This window comes from Capricornis sumatraensis, chromosome 1, assembly GCF_032405125.1.
Source record: "Capricornis sumatraensis isolate serow.1 chromosome 1, serow.2, whole genome shotgun sequence".
NCBI lineage: Eukaryota > Metazoa > Chordata > Mammalia > Artiodactyla > Bovidae > Capricornis > Capricornis sumatraensis.
The window spans coordinates 207,702,907-207,714,941 of record NC_091069.1 but is presented as its reverse complement, the minus strand read 5'-3'; positions in this window follow the sequence as shown (position 1 = coordinate 207,714,941).

Sequence of the window (12,035 nt, the reverse complement as noted above, 5' to 3'; positions counted from 1 at the left end):
GCCCCACAGTTGTGAAAAGAAGCAGAGGGAAAGCACATACTCATTCAGCTGGCACTCATCCTTTTCTGCACTGGGGCCCAAAGTTGAGCCAGACTCACTGCTTTCATTGCCTCTCAGCCCCTGAATCACTGTCAGATTCTTGACCCAAATCTGTGACTTGCAAGAAAACCATTTTGGTTTAATTACAAATGCACAAATTTAATATGAAAATAATGCATTCCTTCATGTAATATTTACTACCAACAAAGGAGTAGGAATTGAGAAACTTGAAAATAATATTTTTCTTCCTAGTACAGAATAGAATGTTTCTGCAATAATAATAAAACTGTTTAAAATGAGGTTTTCTTTAATAAAAAAAGAGATCTTATATCTGCTATTAGTTTTTAAAAGAAACCTTTGATGTTCCAAAGGTACATACATACTTGAAGAGGTATGCAGAGAGAGGGATTGCTATTTAGATATGTGCGGTGCTTAGTTACTCAGTTGTGTCTGACTATTTGAGACATCATGGACAGTAGCCCACCAGGTCCCTCTGTCCATGGGGATTCTCCAGGCAAGAATACTGGAGTGGGTTGCCATGCCCTCCTCCAGGGGATCTTCCCAACTCAGGGATTGAACTCACTTCTCCCACATTGAAGGCAGATGCTTTACCGTCTGAGCCACCACGGAAGTCCAAGAATACTAGAGTTAGATATGTGGGTGGGTCTGAAATATTGTGAGCTATTTTTCAGCATTAAGTGTGTAAGAAAATTTGTCTGGAGTGAGAATTTATGCACTGGGCAAGTTTCCAGGAATTTTAATATGAATTAGAGATAGATTCATCATTGAGTAACTCATAGTAGAGTTGATGGAAATGTCAATGTGACCCCTTCTCCTAAAAGGTCCAAATAAAATGAAGTGATAGTACGTGGGGGGAGGCAGTGTGCCTGATGAGGATCAAGGAAAACAATAGAAAGAAATTGATATATACTTGAGATTTATAGGATGTGTATTACTTCATTAGGAAAGTATCTGGATGTAGGTAGTTTGGACAAAGAAATACGAAACAGTAGGTTTGTTTTGGAAAGTGGAATTTACCTATGTTTGTTAGGATCAACTACAGATGTGGCTGGAGAGATTGTCTTGGATCAAAAATGAAGCTCTGCTACAAGTATTTTCTCATTTTCCTTGTTATGGCTTCTTATATTCACCCCTCATTTAAAAGTGGACATTTAATTTCCAAATACATGGGGTTTTTTAAATATGTTTGATGTTGATCTCTCATTTTGATATTAATTTTTCATTTAAATGCTTTCTTCTCTGCAATCACACTCTGTGTTTTTTCAGTCTTTTAACTTTATTGAGGCTTTAAAAAGCTAAATCAAGGATCTCTCTTGGTAAATGTCACATTGAGTTTGAAAACATGTGGGTTATTTTCAAATATCTTTCGATATTGATTTCTAATGTAATTCCTGGATATGTTTCAGAGTCTCCTAGTTTACAGTCTATGGGAACTTGGAATTTATATTCTACTATTGTGTGAAAATTGTATGAAGCTTAATTATGTTGAATTGGTTCATAGTGCTTTTCAGGTCTACTATATCCTTCTACTTTTCTATTAATGTTATTAATTTTTGAGAGTTTGATGTTGAAACTCCAATGAAAAATCTTAATTTATATACTTTAAAATATTTGTAATATATAATGGAACTATATGTAACTTTGTTCTTTTTTTTTAAGTCTTCTGTAAATATGTTATCATACCTTCCCCTAATTTAAAAAATGAAAAGAAAAAAAAATTTAATGAAGATCTAATAAGTTTTCCTAAGGAGTATGGGATTTACTAAGCATAGGCAATGTGAATTGTGTGTCTTATTTGAGGGAACATTTGATTTACACCTTCAGCTAATGAACTTGTTCCTCTTTCTGAGTTTCCTGATCTCAGCTGCCCCACCTCACTGCACCACAACACACTGAGTTAATCAAAACAAAAATTTTGGAGTCACTCTCAAGTCTTTCTTTCCATCATACCCAATACTCAATCCATTAAAAAGCTCTGATGATTTCACTTTCAAAGCATATTCTACCTCCTCCATATTCCAAATTCAAACCTTTCAAGCCTTTATCTACACTATTTTAATAGCTTCCTTATTGGTCTCCCTGCTTTGCTTGGACCACCTATCCTAAGAATCTTTGCCACAGACACGTCAGAGTGACCTTTCAGTTTCTAAATTGGATCATGTCATTCCTTCACTTATTAACCTTCTAATAACTCTCTATTGAATTTACAATAAAATGAAAAATCCTAGAGCTCTTATAATTCAACTTTATCTCCTATGGCTCATGCTATTCTTTCTAAATTCTAGTCTTTTCCTCAAACACACAAAGCTTATTTTCACCTTGGGGTCTTTGCACTAATATAGAATGCTCTTCCTTAGACATCTATGTAATGTTCTCATTCTTGTCATTTTCATCTCAGATTTACAACATGGACTTGGGGAACCATTTGTGACCATATCCCAGTCATATGCTATCACCGTTCTCAAATAAGACCTTCTGAGTAGTTGGAAATATAAATAAGGAACTTGCAACAGAATGTAAATTAATGCACTGCTTTCTTTACTTGAGAAACTTTTGCTATGTAGCAAAAAATTGTCAACTATAGTATTTTATATGTAAGTGTCATAATTGCTTTTTTCAGAATCTACAGAAACCAGTATGGTGAGCAGTCTAAGGAAAATCACCTTTATCTTGATCAGAAAACAGACATGATATATGACAAAGAACCTACCTGGGCATGGAATTATGACTTTATGCCTTTGTTAACCTCCTCTTGTATCTTATCAACAGACAAAGAGACAAAGGGAATGTGTATGGGTAATATGAAGATCCAAAGAAATTTTATGTGGGTGTGGTTGATACTCAAATCTAAGGGCTTATTCTCCTTTATCATATAAGAAGACAAAATGGCCTGGGTTTGGGGCAAGTCCTCATATCCATTTCATCTGTTCAAAAAACCCAGGCTATATTAATAGATACATTTGATACTGATTGAAGCATACAGTAAGTACTCATTTTAACAGTTAATTGTGGAAATTAAGAACTGTAAATTGTATTTTCATTTAAAGAGTTCTATTGACTTTTTTTTTTTTTTTTTCCCCTGTAAAAGAATCAGTGCTTTGGTTGAGATTCCAAAGTTCCATACCACGGAGGATGGGAGAGCCATTTTGGCCTGGAAATGTTGAGGGCAGATGTTCCCAGTTATCCATAGACATTGGAGGAATTAGTAAATCTCTTTGCCAAATGTATAATTTTGAATAGCACTGCTTTCATGGATCTTCCAGGATGAACTGGCAGCAAAATACCATTCTACTTAGTTGAAAGTATTCACGTTGGATGGAATTATTTAGCATCATCTATTGTATTGTAGACCAATGCCTGTTGAAAACAATAGTATGGGTATTTAGTTCTTATTGTTCTTATTGTATAATTTTTCTTTGCAAATAATTCAACAGGTTTCCCTGCCTTTTTACAATTACATATTATTGTTTGTTTTGAGTAGGTAGTATATGCCCATGCTACAGAGTATAAAAGGCACTTAAAGACAGAACATGAGCAATAACTCTTAGTCTGATATTTCTATCACAGGCCATCTAGTTCCTTCCCCAGAGGTATTCACTGCTATAGTTTTAAAACGTGTTTTCAGAGAGCATCTACATACATTAAAGCACAGGTACAAAACATAATGTTTTTAAATAGAAATCATAACTCATCTTTAATATTATTCACATTATTTTCTTTCAAATTTGGTGAAAAAAATCATGGTGATCTTTCTATATCAACTCATAAGGAGTTAGTTACATCATCCAATAGCTACACGGTATTGTATCTTCTGAATAAACCAAATTAGCTTTAACACCTCCCTATTAGTGGACATTTATGTATCATTCTAACAAAGAATTTTTTTAAAGTCTTGGATAAGTCCTAAGATTTTGTACTACTCTAACATATTTTCCAACCTGAGAAATAGTGCCATTTTTCAATTTACAGATGAAAACTTGTATTTAACATTCTGAGTTACATCATCAATTCTGTTTTGATCTCCTATTTCAGTTTTTACTGTTAGCAAGCTGATTGTGTTGTATATCCTTTTGAAATCTCTTCTATTCTTTTACTCCTGCTTTTATTTTATCTTATTTATTTTTCAATCCTGTCATATCATCAGTGTCTTCTAAAACAGCATCATTCTTTTTTATGATGTTCTTAGTGTAAGCAGCATACCTGAGAGTTTATTTTTTTCCTCCTTCTGTTTTGTCCTTTGCTAACTCATGTATTGTATCTCTGTTACCTACCATTTCTATCCTGAATTCTTTTATCTATGCTTTGAATTATTGATTCTATAATTACTTGTTTTTTTTTTACTTAATGGTGATATATTTGCTTACAATTATTATCTGTTCCATGAATATTTTTTCCGAATTAGGTCATTATTTCCTTCATTCATTATTGACAAATATTATTATATTTAAAATACATTTTGATATTTAATTATGCCACCTACAATCTCTTAGCTTAGTGGTCCCTTGTTCATCTTGAGTGCTACGTTAAAGCAAGAAAAGGAAGAAGCATTTGGTGAATTTACTATACCTGAGTCCTGAGTTGATTTATTCCAACTCCAAGTTAGCAGCACAATGCCTCTTGACTCTTAATTGAAAATATCTCAGTGAAAAATGAAAGGAGTCTTCAAATGCTGCTGCATATTACAGAAGGTATATCTAACAGTTTTTGAGCTTCTATTACGAGCAAATAAAATTATTGGTGGAAGTGCTACTCAAAAAGAAAACTGTAGTACTCTGATCCAGTAAAAATAATTTTATAGTTCTTATGACTATTATTTGATACATTTTCAGTTGTCTTTTGTGCAGAACAATTAATACCCAATATTGTGATTATCAGTTGATATCACTATAGCAGTTACTTGTTCTTGGGTAATATATCTCTTTGAGTTTCTAATGAAAGATTTCTGACATACTGATTTACCGACAGATTTTAAGGATAAAGTTTTTTTTTCTTCTTCTTCTTTTTCTACCATATGAATTTCTGCACAGATGTCATTCATAATTCCAGCCTATACCCTTCTATGGGCTTTCCTGGTGGCTCAAATGGTAAAGAATCTCTGCCAGCAATTTGGGAGATCTAGATTCATTCCCTGCTTTGGGAAGATCCCCTGGAGAAGGGAATAGCTGCCCTCTCCAGTATTCTTGGCTGGAGAATCCCATGCATAGAGGAGCCTGGCAAGCTACAGTTCATGTGGTCACAAAGAGCTGGACATGACTGAGCGTGACTAATACACACTATACACCTTTAATCTTTTAGGATCTTGAAAACTTTAAAAATACAGATCAGCAGAATTTAGGCTTTTAACATTCTAATTAATCATATTTCTATTACTGACAACTGAGCCAGACAAAGACCAAAAGGACCTCTGAAGGTGAATTCTGATATTTCCCATTACCAAGCAAAGCTGAAAAAAATGGGAAATAAAGCCAACAAGAAAAGTGAAAAAATAGGGCACTGCTAAGTTGCTATCACACTTATCTTGGAGTAGAACCCAAGAAATATCCCTTCTGTGGCACGGCCCTCCACTAGAATTACCTCTTAGATGGTGCCAGATATTGGATTTTCTCACCAATAAATAAAAATAATATTAAATATAAAGCCTCCTTTTCCTTTGCCTGTGTCTGTAGGACTAGACCAGGAATCCCCACCTACTTCTGTCAAAATTTATTTCAATATTTATATCACATGGTACTATATTAGACCTATGAAAAGATGACTCATTTGAAAGGAATAACTATATCTAAATTTATACTGCTTTTGAAATTCTGCTAGTGCAAAACTAAAGGAAATTTTTAGAAAATTTATGAATATATAAAAATTATTTTTGAAAGATTAAAGGAATTTTTACACTTATGAAATCATAACAATGGATGATGAGAGAAAAAGTTTAAATAAGTAAAAATATATGAGATGCAAAACATTGTAACATTTAATAGTAATAATTGTGGTAATAAAAATAATGGATCAGTTATAGAAGACAAATTTTGGAGGAGGAGCAAACACTTGGAAATTTTCCCAAATTATAGTATTTCTAAGGAAAAGAATAAGTAAAATTAAAATGAAGCTAAAGTGAGACAGATTCAGGTAACATCACTTGTATATAGTAGGACTACAGGTGGTGAGAACGAAGCAGCCAGACCAGAAATAACAAATAGATACACATAAGAACTTTCACCAAATTAAGATACATATTAACTTGCAGCATGAAAATATCTTTGAAAATCTAGGGAAAGTTATGTTAGATAAACAATATTTAGGTTCATCTTGGTGAAATTTAATCTCATGTATTAGTTTCTTATGGCTTCCACAATACACTAACACAAACTTGATGGTTTAAACTATGGAAATTAATTTTTTCCCAGTTCTGGAGGTTAGAAATTTGATATTGGTTTCATTGTGTCAAAACCAAGTAGTAGGCAGAGCCACACTTCCCTCCATAGGTGCCAAGGAAGAATTTGTTCTTTGTCTCTTCTACTTCTGGCGGCTGCTGGCATTCTGTTGGCTTGCGGCTGTGTCCCTCAGAACTCTGCCTCTGTGGTCACATTGCCTTCTCTTCTGTGTGTCAAGTCTCCCTCTGTGTCTCTCTTGTAAGAATACATGTGATTGCATTTATTGATCACCTAGCTAATACAACATTATCTGCCTCTCTCAAGGCTTTCAACTTGATCACGTCTACAAAATTATTTTATGAAATATAAGGCCACCTTTACAAATTCCAGGAATTAGGAAGTGGCTGTCATTTGTGGGGTCCATTATTTAGCTTATGAATTAGATGTATGTTTGCATGCACATGCAAGTCTTGCAAAATACACAAACAGAAGATACAGATTATAAGCATTAAAATAAGAATCTAGCTGCTCGTAGACTTTCATTTTGTAGAGAATTCTATGGAGTTGAGGAAAATATATTTAAATGGTGATATTATAAATTCAACCAAATATTCATTTATTTTTGAGGACACCAAAAGATTTTCTCATCTATAAAAAGTCTTGTTTTACTTCTCCTGAAGAAAAAAATTTGTTGAACAACAGATGAACGGGAGATGAATCAAGATTAGAAACTTAAGGATAGGGAAAGGTCTGGTAATAAGCAGAGAACTTTATAAAACTGACAGATTTGAACATCAAGTTAAGTCTCAGTGCTGGAGTGCTGACTTGACTCAGTTCATATTTGCACTCAATTTCTAGGTAATCTTGAGTTCCATGGCTTTATATACCATCTTTATGCTAGAAACAACTTTACTCATATCCCTAACTTAGACATCTCCCTTCTACTCTCCTTCAACAAAGTGTTTTCTCTTTTTCTTTCTTAGATACCTCATAAGCATCTGAAAGCCAGCGTGCCCTGATATGAACTGTTGTTTCTCTATTTAGACCTGTAGGACCTACAACTTTCCCAGTCTCAGAATATGATAGATTCACCCTACCAGTTACTTAAGCAGAAAATCTTATATTTATTGTTTACTCCCGTCTTTTGGTGAATCTTGTTGGCTATTGCTTACAAATATTATAAATATAATACCTTTTACTTCTCAGTAGCTACTAACTACAAGCCATTCTTTTCTCTTATCTGGATAGCTAAACAGCTTCCTTTATGCCCACTCTTGCCTTTTTATAGTTTAGCCTGCAAAGAATGAGAGTGCTCCTTCTAAAAAAAAAGGCATGATCATGATTGTGTTACTCAGTCTGCTCAATGCCCTCTGATGACTTGCCATCTGCCTTTCTCATCAGTTCCCACCTCATTTCCTATCACCCTCCCTTTTTTCTTTCAGCAGCTTAGATCTCTTACCTGTTCCCTAAACACAGTACGTGAGGAGATCTCCATAGGACCTTCTCATTCGTTCCCTCTGCCTGAACTTCAATGGGACTATGTCATCAAATATTCTATTACTCCATTTCTTTAAATGGGATTCAAGACAGACTTACTTTACTGAAATTGACATGCCTTGGAGTGATAATGTAATATGATAAATCAAATATTTTTTATTAAGACATTAGCATATAATAGTTGAAATATTTGTTCTTCTGAGGGATAGTGACGGTCAAAAAGAGGTTGAAAAGATGATTGAAAGACATCCTAGAAAAAGTTTTTTTCAGGCATTGAAAAATATGCCTTCATATGTAGAATTCTGTACAGCAGTGTCAACCATTGATCAAGAACCATGGATGCTCTGGAATTCAAGGCATTTTTTTGTAGACTTCAATCTACTCTAAGTAAATTGCTGCCTCTCACAACTGACTGTAATTCCAGGTGAGCTGAAAGGAAGGACATGGTATTCAATCTCTGTCTTTGAAAACTTCAATAATCTTATAAGAAAGAACTAGTGTTCTGTTCTTCTTCTCACTTAATATTTTGCACATGATTTCAAAGAGAAAACTCCAAGGGAGATTATTAAAATTTTATCTCTCATGGTTATGTGAAAATGTTAATTCACTTACCAAAGAGAATATTATACACACATTTGGTTTAAAATTGAAATGCCACAGCAGATGTTAGCATTTGAGTTTTTACTCACTTATTACCTTGCACAAAGATAGTAACTTCAAAATTAGCATATTACAATGTTGTAAAACAATGATAGCACATTTCAACTAAAGAAAATTGGTGGAATGTCTTTAAAGGCAGTGGAGGGAGGCAGAGTCCTCTTGGACTAAAAATGTTGTTTTGTGCCTGAGGCTATAGACTAAAGACTCATTTCCATTGATGCAGTGAAAAACAGAAACTAAACTAAGTTTTGCTCCTCCTGAAACTCCTGTATTTCTGGAAATTGTCTTTAGCAAAAATAAAATTACACACAATGTCTTCAAAGGGGTCCTTGCAAGTATGATTATTGAAGTTTGTTATTCTTCATGATATATTTTTTCTTGGAAAATATTACTTTTCATCCCAAAGGCCTAACAGTATAATGAAAATTTGCATTAAAAATATATACACCATCCTTTATGTCACCTGTGATTCCTAGACCACAACACAAGAATCTGTATCTGTTTTCTGCATTCATGGAAGAGACAAATAAGATGAGAGGCAAGAAGAAAAAAGAAAGCCCACATGGAAAACGAGTGAATCCATTTGCCCTCAGCCATTCTATGAAGAGATGAATATAACCAAGAAAACTTAAATTTGATGTCAAAGAGAAAAAATGATCTATCATGAAACATTGAGAAATGCTAAAAACAAAAAATGCCAAAATATCAAGATTAACATGAGAACGAAAATTATCATATGTGACTAAAGTCTAAAAGATATCAGAAAAAATTTACTAAAAAGCAGATAGTCAAAACCTCATAAATTCACATTTTACTCCCCTCTTCATTAGTGAATCATCCTTTCTGAAGAATATCTGCTTCAAGAAAATACTTTTATTTCCTAATATGGTAGTAGAATATTAATATAGATATGAATGTGCCCTAGGCACTTAAAGAAGTGTTGAATTTTGGTTTAGGCTGTGAAAGTAAATACTGCACTGAACAAAGTTTAACAGTCAATAAAAACTTCATTCAAGGTTTTTGCCATTGGGGAATTAAGATTGCTGGGAGAAATATCAATAACCTCAGATATGCAGATAACACTGCCATTATGGCAGAAAGCAAAGAGGAACTAAAGAGCTTCTTGATGAAGGTCAAAGAGGAGAGTGGAAAAGCTGGCCTAAAACTCAACATTCACAAAATAAAGTTCACCAATATCTTGTCCCATCACTTCATGACAAACAGATGAGGAAAGAATGGATACAGTGACAGATTTTATTTTCTTGGGCTTCAAAATCACTGTGGACAATGACTGCTGCCTTGAAATTAAAAGACAATTGTTCCTTGGAAGAAAAGTTACGACTAACCTAGACAGCATATTAAAAAGCAGAGGCATCATTTTGTCAACAAAGGTATGTATAGGCAAAGTAATGGTTTTTCCAGTATTCATGTATAGATGAGAGAGTCGGACTATACAGGAAGCTGAGCACTGAAGAACTGATGCTTTTAAACTGTGGTGTTGGAGAAGACTCTTGAGAGTCCCTTGAACTGCAAGGAGATCCAACCAGTCCATCCTAAAGGAAATCAGTCCTGAATGTTCATTGGAAGGACTGATGCTGAAGCTGAAGCTTCAACAGTTTGGCTACCTGATGCAAAAAGATGAATCATTGGAAAGACCCTGATGCTGGGAATGATTGAAGGTAGGAAAAGGGGGCAACAGAGGATGAGATGGTTGGATGGTATCATCAACTCAATGGATATGAGTTGAGCAAACTTCGGGATATGGTGATGGACTGGGAAGACTGGCCTGCTGCAGTCATGGTGTTGCAAAGACTCAGACATGACTGAGCAACTGAACAACAATAACAACAGTTGCAAATGGGGAGAGAGACTGAACTCAACTTCTCTGAAATAAAAGATGTGAAGGTTTTTTCATGTTGAGGTGAGCTAGTAGAAAAGTACTGGAAGACTTTGGGGGAGGGTTGACCAAAGGGATATGTTGAGCGCATAGAGTTATTCTTGAGTTTGCAATGTTTTCTTCTGGGATTAAGCCATCAGTGTTTGGTAATTGGCTCCCAAAGAAGTTAGGCTCCTGTCTTCCCATTGAGACTGAGTGATGGAGGCACTATCTCTCTTAATGTTTAGTTTCAAAGTAATAGTTCCCAGGTCCTTGAGAAAGAGATTTCATGGGTAGTAAAACTGACAAGAGGCTGAGAGATTTATATACATTTCAAAGGTACAGAGAAAGAATTTACAATGCAAGATTTCTGAAGCAAATTCTCTAAGAAACTGGAAGTCAGAGGCCCACAGCCAGGAGGAAATTTGTCTAAAACTATGTCAAGCTGAGGGGAACAGTAAGGCTCTCTTGGTCAAGACAATGATTTTGAATTTATATTCCAGGTTGTATTAGGTATACTAATAACATTCCTTTGGCTTTTATCCCTCTCTTTGACTAAAATTGGGAGCGGTTATCCTTAATAGATGATAGATAGATAATAGATAGATTGATAGATCATTCTCTCTGTCTTATTTTTATTATTCTGTTGATATATTTACTTCAAGTATTTTAGAAAGGTGTTTAACACTGTTAAATACATTTTTATAGTTTATTATCCAGAGACTTCTTTGATAAATCCCCTCTGCTCCTGCTTTTTCTCCCTAACCATTGAAGGAAATCAAAACTAATTAGAATGTCTAACTCAGAAAAGCAAGGTAATATAGTAATTGCCTCAAGCAAAAGACTTCTACAAATGCTTCTGAGGAGAAAAGCAAGTCTTTGTATTCACCTACTTAGTTTAATAATCATTATGTAATTAATCCTAGTAGCATCTCTTTCTGAACCTGGCAAGAATGATTACTTGTCCATATTTTTGAGAGTTTGCAAAACAGTCAATACTTTTAAAATGAAAAGTACGATGGGAAACAGAAATTAAAAGTCTGATTAGTCATCTTGCATCTGAATTGTTATTATTATTACTTAGTATCAAGTAACAAATTCTGCATGTCATGTTAGTCACTCAGTCATGTCAGACTTTGCTAAGCCACAGACTGTATCCTGCCAAACTCCTCTATCTATGGAATTCTTCAGGTAAGAATATTAGAATGGGTCACCATTTCCTTCTCCAGGTGATCTTCCCAACCCAGGAATTGAACCTGGGTGTCCTGCATTGCAGGCAGATTCTTCACCCATTTGAGCCACCAGGGAAATGGAAGCAAATTTGGGGTTAGCTCAAACAAAAGGATGATCTTCAGTAATAACAGCAGTTAACGAACTGTAAAATATTCTATGTATTTCATGTACTCTTTCTAATTTTTCAGACATCCTCTCAGAGTATATATTTATAATAAAAATGACATCCTGAAAGGATACCTTTCTGGTGTGGAGGTCATTGAAAAAACTGTGTGTGCCAAATTTATTTTATGTATTCAGTAATATCTGCTATAGTTCCTAGTTCAGAGGAAAACAATTAG